Source organism: Balaenoptera borealis (genome assembly GCF_965194805.1).
Source record: "Balaenoptera borealis genome assembly, chromosome: 2".
In the NCBI taxonomy this organism is placed as follows: Eukaryota; Metazoa; Chordata; class Mammalia; order Artiodactyla; family Balaenopteridae; genus Balaenoptera; species Balaenoptera borealis.
This window is the reverse complement of record NC_138867.1, coordinates 55,836,659-55,857,190: the sequence shown is the minus strand read 5'-3', so window position 1 is coordinate 55,857,190 and position 20,532 is coordinate 55,836,659. Positions and strand designations below refer to the sequence as shown.

The 20,532-nt window shown below is 41.9% G+C and overlaps 1 long non-coding RNA gene across 1 annotated transcript; it reads right to left on the bottom strand.

The window, feature by feature from the left end:
* Positions 1 to 2,031: 2,031 nt before the first annotated feature.
* LOC309619407 lies at positions 2,032 to 20,056 on the bottom strand. The gene is made up of 2 exons (XR_014238934.1): positions 7,999 to 20,056; positions 2,032 to 4,142 (listed from the first exon to the last, which is right to left on the bottom strand). It is a non-coding gene; the product is annotated as an uncharacterized lncRNA (long non-coding RNA).
* Positions 20,057 to 20,532: the final 476 nt, after the last annotated feature.

Below are 20,532 nucleotides of genomic sequence, written 5' to 3'. Positions count from 1 at the left end.
CTGGCCATTCAAGCATGTACTGAGCGTGATGATGTGAGAGGCTCCCAGCAGCAGAGACTCCAAGAGGAACAATGCATTCTCCCCAGGAAAGGCAGGGTCCAGCTTGGGAGGAGAGACCTACAAGCTGATAGTTACAATACAACAGATAAAGGCAAAACTACAGAGTAATACTGGGAGCTGCAAGAGCAAGTAGAGGGCTTTGTGCACGTTGCTCCCTCCCCCAGAACACTCTTTCCTGATCTGTGCATGACCACACCCTCCTCTATCTCCAAGTCAGCAGTTCTCTCAGAACCCCAGGCTTATTTTCTTCATACCAATGATAACAGACTGTCTCTCTTTTATTTGTTGGCTTGTTTGTTTTTGTTCATCGCCTGTCTCCCTCATTAGGATGTAAGAACTCCCAGCACAGGATGCAACTTTTCTTTTCATCACTGCCTTTCTAGATCTGGCACAGAGACTAGTGCATCCTAGGTGCTCAATAAATGCTTGCTGAGTGAATGAGTAAATGCATAGAACCTGCCTGCCTGGAGAGGGGCTGTTAGGAAGAGTTGCCTGAAGGAGTTGATGCCTGATCCAAACTCTAAAGGTTAAGTAGGAATTTGCCTGGAAAATGGAAAAGGAGATTCCTGGTAGAGAGTACAAGTATAAATAAGAACATAACACATGGCCTGATGTTTGTGGAAAAATATAAGAAATAGAATGTGGCTAGAGCAAAAATGCTAAGAGTGGTGGAAAAGGCTGAAAAACAAACAGTAGGGAGATTATTTCCTCATCATCATTTTTCCATCAAGCACCTTCTCTGAATTCTGAAAGTCTTTCACACATAACACTTATGACACCATGTTGTTACTGTATTTTTTAAACATGTCTATGGGCTTGAAGGGCAGAAGCTGATTCTTACACACTCTGTGTCCCCAGCTCCCAACTTTATCATTGATGTAAACTGTAAGCAGTTGAAATGGAAAGGGATTAATTATAGTATTTCTGGCTATTCTTCAAAGATAGGCGATACCCAGCTTAAGAATACAATAGAGTCAAGAGGTATGCTGACAAAAACTGCCGCGGTGGAGGAGAAAAAGGCCCTATGATGTCCTTTTCCTCGCACCAGGTCAGAGTGGGACATATGGTGTCCTTTATTCCCACAAAACAAGGAACAAGACAAAGTTGATAAAGTATCAAATCTAGAACAGACTTGAGCTGACTTCCAGCATAACCTTACTCAAACCTTGTGTGTAGAAAAAGTTAAGAGATACTAATGTTGTTAAAGAAAACATACTGAGCCTGAAAATGGCCTATTTTTGCTTTCAAGAAAAGTAGAAACAAATATAAAGCTGAGTCCTTAGGAAGAAAGACAAAATGAAGCTTTACCTGTAATATGCACCTTGAACCTTAGGAAACAAATACCCCAGAATTTTAAAAGATGTTTCTTTCCACTCGTCTGATTATAAAAATTTGTGCTCAGTATAAAACATTAGTATAAAAGAAAAATTTTGTAAAATCCTACTAACTAGCAATAAACAGTTAACTTTTATCGTATATCCGTCCAGATAGTTTTAAGCAAACACGCATATAATGAACACACACAAGCTCACATATATTTTACAATGGGGGTCATATTACACATGCTATTTTAAAATCTACTTTTCTACCTTAATATCTCATGATATTATTTTTCATATTAATGACTGAATATAATTATTTGAAAAGTTTGCATAGGATACAGTCTACTGTGTGAATACTTAACATACATATTTATATATTCTTTAATACATAATTTATTTGTAGGTCAGTCCATCAACAAATTTTGATTGTCTCACTCAATGCCAGTGACTGTTCTATACAAAGAAGCAGAGCCTGTGTCTGGCACCTTGGACCACTTGGCCACCCTGACACCTCCAGCAACTGTTCGTACTGACCACACACCAGTGGACAAAGCCGACTCCCGGGCATCAAATTACTCCCATTTAACTAGGAGATGAGGCACAGAAAATAAACACATAGATACATAAAATAAATTCCGGTACTGATGAGTACTATAGAGAAGATAAAAGAATCATATGCTGAAGACTGACTAGGGTTACTTTAATTTCTGGTAATATGGTTGACTATGAAAACAGCCTTTTTTTTTTTTTTTTTTTTTTTTATAACCCAACACATAACACAGTTTGGAAAGAATATTTTTATAACCCAACACATAACACAGTTTGGAAAGAAAATTTTTTTTCTTTTGGAACATATAGCCAAGCTAGCAAGAAAGTAAGGAAACTCCCTAGAGACCAAATATAAAAGTAAGCGATTATTTAAAATAACACCTAGCACTGAATCTCCGAGGCCATCTACCGATATGGCGTTTTCATGGCTTCGGGGTTAGAGGAGACAGCGGAGCATGAGAACTGAGAAGTCAGCAAATTCAAGGCCTCTGAAGGGCGACCCACTCAGTGAAAGGGTGGGATAAAAAACATCCCACCTGGGCTTCCCTGGTGGCGCAGTGGTTGAGAATCTGCCTGCCAATGCAAGAGACACGGGTTCGAGCCCTGGTCTGGGAAGATCCCACATGCCGCGGAGCAACTAGGCCCGTGAGCCACAACTACTGAGCCCGCGCGTCTGGAGCCTGTGCTCCACAACAAGAGAGGCCGCGATAGCGAGAGGCCCGCGCACCGCGATGAAGAGTGGTCCCCACTTGCCGCAACTGGAGAAAGCCCTCGCACAGAAACGAAGACCCAGCACAGCCAAAAATAAATAAATAAATAAGTAAATAAAAGAATTAACTAAATGTAGATCAAAACATAAATCTCTAAAACTTGGACAAAATCTTAAAAAAAAAAAAAAAAAAAAAATTCCACCTACCTTCCGAAGGGGATGAGGAGAGAACTTCTGCCTTGGTTTTCAATCCGGGAGGAAGCAAAAAATGGTCTCTCCTGAGAATTCATCACCATAGCCCTGCCCTTGCGTGGGTTTGAGGTTTAAATTTGTACCACCTGCGTGATCTGGAAAACCCTAAATGGAGAAATTAACACAGGATGGTGAGTGCCCTGGGCACCTGGCCAAAGCCAAAGAAAACCCTCTGCTCAGTGTGAACTGAGGTCCTTCTGAATTCCAACAGATTTAAGCTGCTCAAGTAGCTCAAAGATATTGAAAGATGTGTTGGAAGCCAACCACCATGAGAGTGAGATATGTGAAATTCAAGAGACATTTACAGCTTTAAATGCTTACAGAAGAAATGGAAAAGCACTGATAAAGATCTAAGCATCCAATGAAGGCGAGAAGGAATACATGAAATAAACCATAGAAATAAATGGCAAACAAAGATAATACCAGAAAGTTTCTTTTTTTTAAGGACTAATTAAACAGACAAAACTCAGCAAGAATGATCAACAAAAAAGGAAAGAAGGTGGGTGCAAGAAATATTAGAAGTGAAAGGGGTACAACACTGAGGGGTGAAGATTAAAAATATATTAACATCGTACAATGAATTTGTTTATGCCAATACATTTGAAAACTTAGGAAAGGTGGATCACTATCTTAAAAGCCAAAACTTAAAACTGATTGTAGAAAAAATAGAAAGCCTGAACAGTTCTGTAATCATTCTAGAAATTAGATCACTACTTAAAAATCTACCACCAAACAAACAATGCTCATGTGCTTGGAGGCGCCCTCATCTAGGCTCCAAGCCTCTGAGGTGGTCCATTTCAGGTGAAACCCAAATGGTGAGGAGTGAGCCATGCAAAGACCTGGAAAACAACATTTCAAATCTAAGGAACATCAAGTACAAAGTGTCTAAGACAGTGAGAGAGAAAGAGCAAAAAGGCAGAAATAGACTAAAAGGGCTCACTTAAGATACTTGTAAACAGCTAGTACTTACTGAGTTTTTCTCTGGGCCAGGTGCAGAGCTCCGAGCTTTATATATACATGATTTGCAGTCCTCAAAAATCCCCATTTTATAAAAGAGGTGATGGAGGCTTAGGGAGGCTAAATCCGGTGGCGCACAGACACAGGCACAATTCCAGGATATGAAACCAGTCTGACATCTGAGTTTTGAACCGTGAGCGCTGTGGCTAAGGAGAAAGTGCGCCAAACGAACGCCGCCTGGAGCGGTGACTCCAAGCCGGTCCGCATCAGAAGCATCAGCACCACCTGGGATCCTGTTAGAAATGCAAATTCTCAAATTTGCAACCTCACCCCAGACGTAGGAATTCCGAAACTCTGGGGGTGGGGCTCAGCAATCAGTGTTTTAACAAGCCCTCCAGGTGATTCTGAACCTCTGGTCTAGAGCGACTAGAAAGGTAGGATGCTGTCCTGCAAATGGTGTGGACTTTGGAGTCAGATGAGTCTGGTTTCCAGTCCCAGTTCTGCCACTTCCTAGTGATGGGATCTGTACATCACGTACAATTTCTCCTACCCGTAAACTAAAGATAATTATACTACCTACGTTTAGGTTTTTGTGAGGATTAAATAAGGTCATGTAAATATTAATAAATCAGTGCCTGACACACAGAAAGTGCTCAATAAATGTTCTCAAAAATTGTTTGCTGTTAGTATTCTCTCTTCCATGCCAGGAGTCTGTCTTCCCTTAACCTTCCCACAGATGCTCTGCACCCTCCCTGTTCCCTGGAGAAGAGGGGTTGGAAGGATGAAAATATCTGGAGGCCAGAAAAGCAGTTGGAGTTAAGTCCAGGTGAAAGACGACAGAGGCTATACGACAACGACGGCAGTGGCAAGGGAGAGAAGCGGAGGGTCCACGAGCTGCTTCCCTGGAACTGTGGGTAGACCTTGGTGCCTGATCAGATGTGGGCAAGAGCAAAGCAAAGAGTCAAAGATGAGTCTGTGCCTCTAGTTCGGCTGATGGGTCAGGAGTGGTTCTAGTGGAAAAATGGATTCAGGAGCAAGAAAAGGTTTGGGGTTAGGATGATGTGTTCATATTTAGGCAAGTGAGTTGGAAGTACCTGAGGTAATGCAGAAGTGCCATTCCAGGGAAAAAGGGTGTGTGTGTGTGTGTGTGTGTGTGTGTGTGTGTGAGAGAGAGAGAGAGAGAGAGAGAGAAACTAGAACTCTTAATGTCAGTGTTACAACCCGATGCTCTTACTCCTTTGTCATTGAAACTGCTGTTTCCTGTGGGTATCAGTGTGACAGAGGAGGGCGTTATTTGCAGCCAGCAGGCCCTGCTGGTAATGCCATGTTCCACTGATACCCAGCAATCGTGGTCAGTGCTAATGACACAAAGAAGTGTCACTCAGGAGACAGAATATGTGGGGAGGGAATGAAGCCGTCACTAATGAGTAGGCTAATGGAACTTGATGAGCAGTGAAAACCAATGAGGCAAAAGCTGCCTGCCTCAAAAAAATAAATGAGGTTGGAATGGACGAGTGCCAAACCACAGCTTATCTCAAGGCTGTGCTCCAGACTTTGTCACCCAGTGGGACAAAATTCAATCGCACATCCTCCCCAGCATGGTCATGGGTCAAGGCCATCAGTGCATTCAATCCTATAATGTTAATAACAGCACAGCCCTGCAGGGCCAGGTACAGAGCAAGACACCGAGCATGAAGTGAAGAAAAAGATGGACCTGGTCCCTGCCCTCACAGAGTCATCCACTCCTAGGCCAAAACTAAATTTTAGCTTCTTTAACCCATTATGTATAAATTAGACACTGCATGTCTCCTCCTTCTTCTAATCAAAACTACTACTCTCGGGCTTCCCTGGTGGCGCAGTGGTTGAGAATCTGCCTGCCAATGCAGGGGACACGGGTTCGAACCCTGGTCTGGGAAGATCCCACATGCCACGGAGCAACTGGGCCCGTGAGCCACAATTACTGAGCCTGCGCGTCTGGAGCCTGTGCTCTGCAACAAGAGAGGCCGCGATGGTGAGAGGCCCGCGCACTGCGATGAAGAGTGGTCCCCACTTGCCGCAACTAGAGAAAGCCCTCGCACAGAAACGAAGACTCAACACAGTCATAAATAAATAAATAAAAGAACGTGAATTTCTTTAAAAAAAAAAAATAATAATAGCTTTAAAAAAAAAAAAACAAACTACTACTCTCATAACCCTCCTCCTCATCAACATCACTATTCATATTATTTTATCACTCAGTATCACCCACAAACTACCTCTAGATCTCTTTAGCTGCATACAACTATCTTGAAAGATCATAATCACTTTCACAACTACGAAAATTTATCTGTTATTCCTATCAGTTGTCCAGACGGCACATGCTGTGCCTAGGACACTGTCTACCACTTTCTCTAATAGTGGAGCACCCATGACATCTGGAGCTCAAACTGTCTTGAGCACAGCTCGTAGGATCTCTACGCCAGCCTTCCTGCTAGGCCTAGGAACGTCCTAGAGTGTGCTTGGATCTAGGAAGGAGGGCGTTGGTGATGGGGATCTCCCACCCTGGCTTCCCACCAAGTGAAAAATAAACCCTGCAGAGGTAAACTGAAAACCTTCCGACCAGAGGAGAACCCTTCTTCAGACACAGATCCCAAAGGATTCTGGGTTCACAGAATCAACCTAGCGACTCAAGCCTTAAGTAGTGCCAAATAATGGAGTAATCAGTGGATTCCAAGCCGTATATTCTGTTCCTGACTCAGCCTCCTTGGGTAAGTCGGTGCATTTATCTGGTCTCAGCTTTCTCACCTGAAAAAAGGGCCGCATTCAAAGCAAGCCACGATATTTTAGTATTTAGATTTCTCCATAATTTAGTTACTAAGTTCATTAAATAAAGAGAGCACGAATTGGTGCTTTCCATTTTCAGGAAGGCATTTCTCCACCCAATACTATAACCCACATCAGTGATCCCATTTGCTTGTCTGCATCTGAAGGCTCTAGGCAAGCTGCACAAGGCTAATGCTTCTTTGTTTAACAGAAGCAGCATATGAACGTCCTCTGGCTGCAGAGAAGTGGCCTCTTACATAGAAGCTAAGCCTCTCTCATGTTGCATTTGCTGGCTTCTATCTGTTGGCTACCCCGGGTCCCCAGATTCAGCAGTCTTGTCTGTTGGCATTTGTGCCTCCTGGTTTAAAGGCCACCACTTCTCTTGATGACTGGGCACATGCCCAGACCTCTGTGTCCCTGCCTGGGTTTCTGACTCCATGTTTTAATGAAGCCATCGACTTAATGGTCCCTGGCTCCTGGCGACTCCTCACACCTGCCCCAGATCTGGGAGACTGCATCCATCCTCAGACACTTCGTTATCTCAGGCCCCATACCCTGACCTGTGTCCATGACTCATGATGACCCGCTGTCCAAATAGCATCGCGCAGATACGATTGTACGAAATGTTGCTTCACTGGCTTGATAGAGGTTGTTTACTCAGTTGGACACTGAGGAGAAAAGACTTCGATGATAATTACTAAAGCTGTATTCATTTCTTGCTATTCTCTGCCTTCTAAAAACCCTGCTAGGATAAAGGAAAGGGAAGGGTTTGAACTTGCTCTGCCTTTCTGTTTAAGGACTTGCTCAAAGAACTTGCTCTGGTTTAGACCTCTGCACAAGGTCTAGCAGCTGCTGTCTTTACCATACGAGGCAACTTGAGCTAAACAAAATGAATCGGAACTAAACAGTGTAAGCAAGGGATATTATTTCTGTCATTTTTGGCTGCCAACAAAATGCCAAGAAAATTACAAAGTAATAGCTACCACTGTGAAAGAGAATAAGAAAGAAAATAAACTTTTTGTGCCTCAGGAAAAGCTTTCTGTTCTCTCTACTTTTACAGGGCAGCACAAGAGCTTTCTGTGGGTCTTGGCATCCAACGTCCCATAAACAATCATTTGCACACACTAGGAACCCAAATGTGTGTTGTTCCTGGGGTCTGTATCCTTCACCTTGACAGGAACAGAGAAGGAGTTTTAATCAGATTTATTTTATATACAGCAATTGCCTCTTTTGTCAGCAAGAAAGAAATCCAGTTAAATGGATATTCTTATAAAAAGCAGCCTAAGCATTTTTAAAATTAAATCACACCTTATGAGACTCGGCCTTTCTTCCCCTTCTCCCACTTACCCCTAAATTCACCACACAAACTTGAACTGCCTTCTTGTTGCTCAAAGCACTGGCAGGACCCTACAGAGAGAGAAAAGTTATTGTTCAATTAAGCTCTAACTGTGCATTCAAGCCCTGTTGAAAATTTAAAGAAAGAAAACGCCTCAGGTGGCAGTGCCACATTTAACATGTCTCCATGGCTTTTCCTACTTTGCTTCAGGGTTGAAATCTGTAGGGCCTAGACAGGGCATTGATGGGGGAAGGGGTACCTGGAGTTTCCTGGAGTTGTCTGTCTGGAGCCAGGAAGGGACTACAGACTGGGAAAAAGACCAAACCAGGGGCAAAGGGGAGCAGTAATGTAAGAAATGATTGCAAATGCATTGCATCAGTTCAGTTTAAGACCTGATGATTCACAGATGAGAAAACATACTCTGAGAGTGGTGTGGCTTGCTGGACGCTGTTTACCCCTGCAGAGCCTGTCATGGGCCAGCATTTCAGACAACTACAGAGGGAGTTTGCTTCATTAGGCCCCCAAACGATGAGAAGATTAGACTGTAAGTTCCTCTCGGAAAAATAACACCTTCTGTACTTTATTTGTGGCATTTGTGAAGGCCCTGTAGAAAAGGCTGAATCTCCTAATCTCCAAATCTCCAGCTCTGAGCTTTCTGCATTATGTCATGTCTAGTGGTCAGCAAGGTATTCTATTTTGGAAAGGAGGAGGAAGATGAGAGGTTGAGAATAAAATGTAAGTATCTTTGAGTGGCATTTGCCATGAGAAACTCGGGCAGTTTCTAGGGGAATGATGGTGGTCGTTTGCATTGAGTAGATGAAAAGTGTCTTAACTCTATGCAAAAAATAGAGAAGTTTGAGCAGAAAATCTAGATCCAAGTTCTGGTTCTGCCTTTTCCTAGTAGCAAGATTTTGAACATGTCCCTTAACCTTTTGAAGGTAAATTTTATTCATCCATTGAATAGGGATAATACTTGCTTGTCTTCCCTTCTCATCTAGTATTCGAGAAGGTCAAAAAAGAAATGAAAGGGGTTTGTAAGTACAGTGTAAAGCGTATCAAGCAAACATTACTTGATCAAGATCGTTTAAATAGTCTCAACTCTCAAAAATCAAATAAGGTAATCTAATAATCATGTACTGGTCTATGGGGGGAAAGCACAGCCCTTGAAGTCTAGGGACCAGGGGTACCTGGTAAATGATGCCAGAGAAGCAAGTTTTGAAGAAAGAGCAATAAAACGTGTCTCCATGCCATGTCAGGTATGTTAAGCTCATCTTAGATGTGGTGCCACAAACCAAGTGTAGGAGTTGAGTGGAGTGTTGGGATGGCTTCTATCAGAAGCAAAGTGGTACCCCCTCTGGCCATCTCCATCTAACTCAGATGAGAGATTGAGACCTTGGCTCTCATGCTTCTGGTCTACTTTCTAAACATCAGCTTTTCTTCTCTCATTATCGCTTTCTAGGAAGTCCAATAAGGAAACAAATTGAAGGTGAGATTAGAAAATCACTTGTTTTCAAAGGGAAATGAGATGGCCCGATAGGTTTCACCTATCTAATGATTCTCCGTTCAAATATGAATATACAGATATATTTAAAATTGTATGAAATGTGACCACTTTTTTAATGTTACTGTACAAATGTGTATGGTGGTTCTAAACTCCCACCTGCTGAAGTGTGAGAAGGCCAGTCTAAATATTTCCAGGAATTCATGGGGATGTGCACGTGCCCCCGAATCAGACTTTGCTATCTCTTGCCAATGCTGGCCAGCCAAACCAGTGCTTTGGAGTCTCTGAAGTTAAAACTTGTTCTCAAAACTGTATTCACACTGTGATGGCCACTTTCACAGAGCTGCAAATCCATGGTTCCCATTCATGGTGTCCATGGTGGAGAAACTGGATGACGGCTGTGCCTTAGGGCTGGAGATCTTGCCACTGCTCTCACAAAGTGACAAGGGAGCACTTCAGTTTTAAGCCTAGCACGGTGCTAGGGAGGGGTCCCCAATAAGGATATTTGAGTCCCAATAGCCACAGTTGTACTTAATGCTGCATTTCTTTCAGTGGACACTCACACCTTTCTTCCAGGGGAGCAAACACAACACAAGGGTACCTGGGTCAAGATGACTTATGGGGTCCTTTATCATATTTAACCTGGAACCGTCAGTCTCCTACAATGCTCTGGCTCGCTACTGGTTTGGGTCCACTTTTTACAGATTTTCTTCCTTTGCTGGGGCCACTTCAATAAGCTGACACATTTGGTGACTGAATCCCAATAGGCAAACAGGTTTCAGTTCCAGGATGTTCCTCAGGCCCAATGTCAATCAATGGATGAAAACAGAATTGAGGGAGATGGGACGTTGCCTTCCTCTACTCACCAGAACTAGGTGAGCCCTGGCTCCAGCCTGGCCAATGCCCGTTACTGTTCTCAAACCACCACAGCTTTCGTTTTGTTTCTTGGATGTGGTGAGTTCCTTCTTGCTTCAGGGACTTTGCACTTACTTTTCCTCTTCTGGGTACTCTGTCCCCTGCTCACCACTGATTCCTCAAGCCTCAGCTTAACTGTCACCACCTCAGAGAGCCATTTTCTCAGTTAGTCTGTAGTATATTGCCCTCCATAACACTTTTCACAATCTACGTTTTTGTTGTTTATTTACTTGTTTTTTTGTTTCATGGAAAAACCGTCAGAGCAGCGGCCTGACCTGTCACTGCTGTATCCCTGGGCCTGGCAGGGTGAATGGCAGAAAAATCAACAATAACAGTCAACATTGACGGAACACTTAAGATTTGCCAAGTATTGTGCTAAGTCCTCTTACATGTACGAACTGATCTAATCTTAACTACAAGCCCAGGAAGTAAGTACTAGTACGCTATCCCTTTCTGTAGTAAGGAAAATTGAGGCTGGGCACGTGTAGTGACTTGTCCAAGGCACAGAGCTAATAATTGCTGGTATTGGGAAGAAAACCTGGGCAATCTGACAGCAGAGTTCATGCACTTAACAACTGTGCCATATGGCCTCCTAAATTCCTATACGTTGATAGTCATTTTGCCCTATTCCATGGATACAGCAAAAGAGCCACATCCTCTGCTCACTCACATGTGAAAGCACGGCCACCTTGGCACACGTTCAGAGGGAACGTCTACAGAACACTGACTCTAGTGGAAAATATACATGGGCAATAAACACCTCTGAGGCACCGTATAAAAACCTACTACTTATTATACATATATAACTTCATGAGCCCCAATCCCTTCATTAACACATCCTAGGTTAGAACATGAATGGGAATGCTACTGCCTGCGTTCAAATTCTGGCTCTGGCACTTACTAGATGTGCAAACTTGAGCAATTTACTAAACCTCTCTGTGTCTTTCATGGGATTACTGTGAGAATTAAATGGATTAATACATATAAGCCACTTAAAACATTCAATAATTATTAGCTATTTTTGTTAGTATTTTCAAGTCTCCGTGTGACTAATTTTCAAACACTATTGCATTTGACGCCATTGAATCTCACAAAAGCCCTTTGAGGTAGGTACTATAATTATCTAAGCTGGAGCTTAGAAGGGATTTAAGAACCTGGCCACATGTCAAGCACTTAGTAAGAGATGGAAGTACGGTTAGGTCCCATCAGTGGACTACACAGTCCAAGCTTTCAGCTTTACATTATTCTGCCTCTCCTCATTTGTTTCTGAAGATGGTTATGCTAGCATAGACCAAGGTCATAATATGTGGTCCCAGCACCTTTTATCATTTCAAAAGTTACCCCTGTATTCATTTGCCTGTGAAAAACAAAAAAACAAAAAACCCAGCTACTATTTTCCCCTCTCTCTAGCACGACATCTTACTTTGGGGTAGAAGGTCCTGGGTCATCAGAGGCATCAAAAGAGTTTTCAGCCCCAGCCTTTAAGACCTGTGTGCACATATTCTCTCTAGAACAACTGGTCCCTGGTGGCAGGGGGACTGTGCTGCAGTAAGCTCTCCTGCCCATCCTCCAGAGCACAGATGACTGCCAGAAGCTTTTCCCCTCCCCATGAGTAAGCCTTCTTAGTTCTCTTGTATGGGTGGCGTCTGTTCTGATATTAAAACGGATTTCTTTTTCTCATTCTGTGTGTGTGTGTTATGCATGGTGCTTCTTCAGTACCCACTGCCACACTGCTACCAGCTCTCTCCGCACTCAATGCCTCTTTCTTGTTCCTCACTTGACAGGGCAGCAGCCTGCCCAGACTTGGGAGGGACTGGGGAGAGATTATTTTTTGCCTGTGATACATTATTTCCTTTCCTCGTAAAGCGATTCCTCCAATGTTGTCTCCTGGGGACACGTTGCTGCTCTTGCCTGGAGCTGCCCTGGTTACTTGGTCTGGGCTCACGTACAGCTCTAATTCAATTTATAATGCAGTTACATAACTGTTCCCAGTCTCTAGTTGACCTTGATGTCAAGCAGCGGTCAAGTTGTACCAGCCCGGGGAAGGGAGGAGGAATCTCTGGTCAGACCTTGAGAACATTTTAGCTGGGCTTCTGGAATGGAATGTGGCACATAAAGGCCAAACCAGACCAGTAAATTCTTTGGAAGGGGGAAAAGCAAGGGTTGTTGATTTTTGTAAGATGGACGCTGTGGACTTTCAGGGCAATCCTGTGTCACTCAGTATCATCAGAGCTGTCCTCTTACCAAAGATAAGTGGGCTGCCTTCTTTCCCTGTGAATCGCTGATAGTAAATGAGACTTTTGGCCTCGGGGGAAGTGCTTCTAGGAGTGTCTTCAGCTTGGAAACTTCTCAAAGACAAACTTTCAGCACATTCTTTTCCAGAGAGTCCTGGTTCTACTCAGTTCTAAACAGTGACAAGAATAACCAAGTTTTGATACTTTTGCTTCCGGTCTGAATAGAGGCAGGAAAGCCAGGGGTTTCAACATGAAAGCAAAACTACAAAGTAAAGACTGAGCAAATCAGTCAAAATTTCCAAAATTCAATAGTATGAAAGCTCTCTGAGAGCAGGGACTCTGTTTATTTTGTTCTCTGTTGTATCCTCACACCGCAAAAAAGTACCTGGCACGGAATAGAGACTCAGAGAATATTTGTTGAATGATATCTCACCTGATGCATAACATGATTTATGGATAGTGACAAGTGACCTTTTTCTAGTTTATTCACCCAAGGCTATCACATCAGAGGTTTTCAGAATTCTATTTTACATATTTTAATCATATATATATATATATTTATATATGTATGTTTGTTAAAATATAATGTTAAATATTATACAAATTTATACTTATGTTGTAAATATGTATTTACATATATATATATGTGTATATATATATGACCATTAACTGGTTGCTCATCTATGAGCAGCACACTAGTTGATTGTGCCTTGATGTAGAGGTTTTGCCTTAATCATAGTTCATTTACACTGATTTGGCTTTCCCCATCAGCAGGACTAGCTTCATGAGTGTGTGTCTTGTATGGTTGTGCAGGACCACTTACTTAGAAGGGCCCCGTACTTAGGTTTCGTGCTTTGTTGTAACCATCTTGAAATTCTTAATTTTTGAACAGAAGGACCCCATTTTCATTTTGCACTGGACCACGCAAATTATGAAGCTAAGCCTGTCAAAAGTACAGAGAGAGCTACTGTACAGAAATACCAGCTACACGTGCTAACAGCCCTTGGTGAGAAAAAGCAGCTGCTTATTACGTAAGCCAACCACTAGGATAATATACATATTGAGAAGGGAATAGTCTACTATTTACAAGTCTTTAAGAGATATTAACTGATCCACTAACCTGACTAGTGGCAGATGCATGATACATGTATGCTTTGAAAAATGGTAATCAGGGAAATAACTCATGAATTCACTGGTGCTTCTTCTCTGCCATGATCTGGCTAACTCTTCTTTAACTATCTTTACCAACCAAAATTCTAACAATTAATCTACCAAATATTCTTAAGTTATCTATACTGTCGACCTTTATCTTTTCTTATAACACAAACCTCTCAGGTCCCCACTATCCCTACTGCTTAGTCTCTGCCACACTTTAGTACTTGATCAAAATCAATATGGGACTTTACTACATGCTGTCTATCTAGTGCTTTGAGAAAAGTGTTTCCACATCAAATTATTTCCAATATCTTGCTTCACAGGAAGCATAGATAAGACAACACACAATGTTAATTTTTCTAATAGTGCATAACCTGGACTAGGCACATATAGCCACTGAGTAAACATCTAATTAATTAAATTGAACTACCAATTAGTAATTTCCTGGGTATCACACATTAACATACACAGAATAACTTTTACATATCTTTTTTTTTTTTGGCTGCGTTGGGTCTGTTGCTGCGAGCGAGGTTTCTCTAGTTGCGGCAATTGGGGGCTACTCTTCGTTACAGTGCGCAGGCTTCTCATTGCGGTGGCTTCTCTTGTTGAGGAACACAGGCTCTAGGCACACGGGCTCAGTAGTTGTGGCGCACGGGCTTAGTTGCTCCACAGCATGTGGGATCTTCCTGGACCAGGGATCGAACCCGTGTCCCCTGCATCGGCAGGCGGATTCTCAACCACTGCACCACCAGGGAAGTCCTACATATCTTTTTAAAGTAAAAGTTAAACTTTCTAAATAGTTGTTTTCGCTTAAATGAGTTTTTTTAAGTTACCATAATATTAAACGGTAGCCTACGCATGCTGGTTGTATAAAAATGAAATTCACAGAACAAGCAAACAAACAAAACACAACAGAAATAGACTCATAGATACAGAGAACAAACTGGTGGATGCCAGGGGGGTGCAGGTGGGGGGACAAAGGAAATTATCTCATAATGTGTAAAATATTGAATCACTATGTTTTATACCTGAAACAAATATAGTATTGTATGTTAATCATGAGTCAATTGAAAAAAATAAGTTCAAATCTCTTTGTATTTCCAAACTAGGGGGCTAAATTTAGAAATTTTAAGAGACATAAGCCTTTGAAATAAATAAAGATGGTCTTTTGGTAGATTTAATTTTCCCAAAAACTTCCCCCAATTTTCCCAATTTTAAATCTCCCAATTTCAAAGCCTACCAACTGCTCAGGCCTTGCTTTGCTGGACCATTTAACACCCACTTGCATCTCATAAAGTTTCCCATGTTTATAATTTCAAAGGATACTTTATGACGGTTTGAATACTTATTTATTTATTAAAACGTCAAGTCACTCAGCGCGCTGGCTGATCAGAGCAGCCTAATTCTCATGCACATCTTGATTTAAAGCAACGAAGCTGTTGCTTGAAGTCAAGCTGGGGCCAGATCCTCACAGCCAGATAATTCTTAATTGCTTTATTTTCTAGATAGGGATTTTCTGAAATATATTTTCTTTGCAGTGGAGAAAAGTTTTAAAACTTTGCTTTCACTTCACACTGAGAATAAGAAATAGGCAGACGGAAAATAACGAGTTTCCTCAATACTGTCTTGGCGGGAGAAATATTTTTTTTTAAGACTCCATCTTTTTCTACATATTCCGGCAACACCAAACTCCTGTTTTTCATTAGTTTGATTCTTGTTAGCTACACTTCAATTCTCTCTGGGTAGAGGAGATCACAGATGGGGTTCCATCCTACCATGATGCCCAGAGAGGAAACATGTTCTCAAACCTGGAGGTTGATAGAGAATCTAACATTTAAACTCACACCATCACATACAACCTAACGAAGGGAGCCCTCATTCATGCTGTTCTTTTCTAAAGAGGCCCAAGCCTTTTATTGTTTCTTTGATTAAAAAAAAAAAAAATCCCTAGTCCAAAAAACAAAACAAAACTAAAAGAACACAACGAAATAACGAGTTACAATAATATAAATGGGCTAAGTTAGAGTAAATAATCTCTGAAGATAATCATTTTAAAGTGTTTAAATAGCTATTAATTTAGTCACCAAAATAATTCAAACCCACATACCTGGGCTAAATGAAACAAAAAGATTAGGCCTAAACGGAAATCAAGAGACATCTTAGAAGTGCCTACATCTCCCAGCATTTTTCACAAGGTCTGCTTTTTATAAAACTTGTTGTCTTTGGGAAAATTCAACCCTTCATTTGCTGCAGGAAAATGATTCTCTTTTCTTGTTGTCAACATTTTCAAATTGGAATTCAGGGAGCACAGGTGGTTTCTCTCAGGTCTTTCAGGTTTGCCTGATTTTCAAATCACAATTTCTCCATAAATGTTCACCTACATTCAAAACATAAAACACTTTCAGGAAATCTACAATAATGATTAGCTGATTAGGCACTCTTTGCAAAAAACAAGAGGAACAAACAAACAAACAAAAAAATGGGGAGCTTGAAGGGATTGTTTAAAGAAGGTGATCCACTAGCACAATGGGACCAAATGATTTCCCAGACTCAAAACCTTGAAAAACACATCCTTCTTTTCACGTGAGCCAGGAGGCCTGACTGACAGAGGTTGAGCTGAGGAGGGTGGCACGGAGAGGAAGCAAGTGTACTCAATCAAGTGAGCAGGGGTACAAATCCAGTATGCTTTCCCGACTTTCTGCTGATCAGATGTCGCTAAGCAACCACTTGGAAGGGCTGATGACTCATCCTTTGAGCTAATGTAAGTTTTCAGACACTGGTGTCACCATGGAAAAATACAAATTTGATATTGACTTACACTCTGAGATTCAGAGAAATTAAATGGATTATTAAGTGTGAATTTATGAAATTCTCAAGACACAACTTTAGTTCATTTTAATTAAGAGAGGTTCTACCATGTATTGTACGGGGTGAATGGGAGAAGTCAAGACTGTCAAAAAGTCAAACCATAATACATTGAGCTAATGACTTTAAACAGGGTGAATAGTACTAGCCAATATTCGATCTACTAGTAACGTTTTCAAAACCTTAAAACTATGACTTCAGTTTTAATGGAATATCTGGCCGTGGAGGCTTGGTCAATCAGCTTTGGTCCAACCTGGCCTGCAGTCCCAAGAATGCTCAGACAAGTTAGGGCTTGTCAATAGATGAAAACCAAAGTTAGATTTAAGCAGTAATTGAGAATATTTGTAGATTCAGATGAGTATCTAGTTGTATTCATATCACGTATTCATTATTATAAAAGATTATAACTCAGGAACAGCCAGATGGAGAGATGCACAGGGCAAGGTGTGTTGGAAAAGACACAGAGCTTCCATGCCCTCTCTGAGCACTTTGCTCTCCCAGCACCTCTATGTAATCACCAACCAGGAAGCTCTCCAAACCCCATCTTTCTGGGGTTTTAGGGAGGCTTCATTACATAGGCATAATTGATTCAATCATTGGCCATTGTTTGATTGATTGAACCTCCAACTCCCCTCCCCTCCCTAAAGGTCGACAGGTGGGGTTAAGTTGTAACCCTCTACTCCTGGTTGTTTCCCCCCCAGGAACTAGTCCTCATGCCTAGAGGATCTCCAAAAGTCACTGAGTCAACATGAACCCAGGTGTGGTTGAAAGGGGCTTGTTAGGTATAATAAGATACTCCTCTCACCTTTATGCTCTGAAGTAATTTCAGGAACTGAAGACAAAAGACCAAATAGTATAACAAAAGATGCTCCCATTGCTTATACTTAGGAAATTCCAAGAGTTTTAGGAGTTTCCAGAAATGGGATTAAAATCAAACATACAAATTTCTTTTATTATATATAACCTATTTTAGAGGCTAGATCTACCAATTACTCATGCTAAAGAAAATCTTTTAAGCCAAAGTGATATCAAGCATCTATTAACCATACTTGCAGAAATATCTATATAACTGAATTGGGCTGAGAAGCTAAAAGCATCCCACGGATGTTGGGGAAAGAGGGAGGCAGAACATCTCGGGAGGCAGGGGATCCACTCTGGCTTGTGGAACGGCTAACGAGCTCTGCCTGACCTGGGCAGGGAGTTCCTGCTGAGAAGCAGCAGCTCACCTGATGGTTACCGAAGGTCAGAATAAAGAGAGCACACTCGTATAATGTTGGGACAGTCCTCTCTCTATTGTATGCTATTTTTCATATCCTGGGACTATTTCATAGGTTAATTTTAAAGTTCTTTCCTATTGAGATCTACGTTTACAAGTACCTACACGTCATGAAGTGTCCTATTTTTAAGAAAAATAAAAAAAACTTACAAAGCTCTTATGAGTGCTTTGGTCCCTAAAATAGAATAAGTATATTGTGTTTTATAATCAAAAGAGGGCATCTGCAACTCCCACCTTACACAAGGACAAGTCATTGAACTTATGTTTTTAAAAGGAAGAAAAAGAGCTTGGAAGAAATTCTTTAAAAGGAGTAAAGCCACTTACAAAGAAAACCAAATAATAAAAAAACTGACCAAATTACATGCACTAACTCTGTGCTTAGTAGCCAATTAATCATGGTATTCAGGGGAGCCTGTCTAGCCCTTGGTTTTCTGGGGTCTTAAAAACAGACAAATAGAATTTTGGAGAACAGAGGGCCTGTCAGGTGTTTTTGTTTTTGTTGTTGTTTGAGAAAGGCATTGATGCACTCAGAAGTCCCTAATTGAATTCACAAAGCCAGGCAATATGTTGAAGTGTTTGTTACTATAAAGCTATGTTAAGTATCAGAGCAGATTTTTGAAGCAAAGGTGTTTAAATAAAAAACATATAATTTAAAGAGGATCGTGGTCCAGCGGTTGAAAACCAGGGCTTTTCCTTAATCCACTATTTAGTGCAGCAAAAGTTATGATAATCACCAGACTGACAGGTGATTCTGAATTTCTACTAGCTATCAGTGGCATGTCATAAAGATGCTGGTAGTGGATTGTGGGTAAAATGAGCCTTCAGAGAGATACAGAACGACAGTTAAACCTTCTAAGAGTCCATCTGTGGGACTTCCCTGGTGGCGCAGTTCCCTGCGGGACTTCCCTGGTGGGTTCGATCCCTGCTCAAGGAACTAGATCCCACATGCATGCAGCAACTAAGAGTTCGCATGCCACAACTGAGGAGCCCATGTGCCGCAACTGAGGATCCCACCTGCCTCAGCTGAGGAGCCCGCCTGCCACAACTAAGACCTGGCGCAACCAAATAAATAAATAAATGTTAAAGATGATCAAACCAAAAAAAAAAAAAAGAGTCAATCCGCAAAGAAAAATCTCTTATGCATGGGAATTTTTTTTTAACGTCTCCTCCTTGCACTCTACCTCCATTATAAATTTTCCTGAATTGAACTGGCAACTAAATCTGGACAGAGGAAAATCCTACATATAGGCATGAGAGCTAGAAAAGCCTCACCTCAAATCTAGACTCGGCCACTCAACAACCCCTTTCCTTCCTCTGTAGGAGTGACAATGGCGATGCCTCCAGGCAGTGTTGTTTTTAGAATTAAACGTGATAAAGAATGTAAAACACTTAGTAAAATGTTTAGAACAGATTAAACTGCCTTCACAGATCTGATTCCTCTTCCATTTCACTTTCCATCCTCCAGCCAGGACTTGCTTTTGAAGGACCCCAGGAGAAACTTCCTCTAAATCCTTCCATTCCCATCTCCCCTGCTAAGGAAACCCTCCTTATCAGCGCAGGTTGGGCTGCTTTTGCTGCTTCTCTGCTCGACTTGTATGTGGGGAGAGGAGGAACATAGAGAGCAGCACGGGAGGAAGGAAGGAGGGGGGAGGCTGAAGCCGACAGAGGTGGAGGGGAACAGAGCCTCTGTCCTGCCCTGGCGGACCTGGGTAGACTGCAGAGCTTGCACTGGGCCTCACTCACCAGTCGGAGGGGTTGCTTTGGCTACCCCTGTGCCTTCACTGCCTGCCTCCTGGAAGACGGTATGAGAGACCATAGACATTCTTCTCTTTCCTGCCATCGTGAAAGTCATACACCAGGGTTCAGGTCCAAGGCCTGCCTCTCAGAGCCAGGGCCAATCTGGCCAGGCAGGGCTGACTTATTCATTAGGTACATTTGGCATGGTCCTCTGGCTCAAAATACTTGCAGGGACCCACAAAAATGTTTTAACTGCTTTTAAAATCAGGAGAAAAAATGAACACATCACAAGCAATGTTTTAACAGATACTATAAATATATTAATCTTTATACCAACACTGTCAAAAAATATAATTTTTTATTTTTGTTTCTTTTGGAGGAAGGGGCTTACATAATATACCTAAGGCTCGTGAAAGTCACAGTGTGGTCCAGCACCCAAGCTCTCACACTCTTCTTGCTGTGGCCGACCTGGCAGAAGGGAGTCTGCACCCCGCATCTTGACAGAGTCTGCCCAGCAGCACCAACCTGTCCCCCACGTGGGAAGGGAGATTAAGAGACATCACCTCGACTTGAACCCAACCTATAGTTTCCGCTCGATTCTTCTTAGACATCCCTATTGGTCATTGAGCGTTTGCCCATTAACAAAGCTGACTTTGTTTAGCTTTTCTTTTTTGTCTTAATTTTCTTTTTAATTTCATCTGACTATCAACTTCTTGTGTCTGTTTTGCATCAAGTTCAAGCTGGTAGGGAGTAGAGACGGATTAGGTCCCCGTAATCTCCAAAAGATTTCCCCAGCTGACCGTGACCAACTTTTTCTACATTTCCCCTTGGAGTTAGTTGGTCCTACTTCATTTCCATTAGG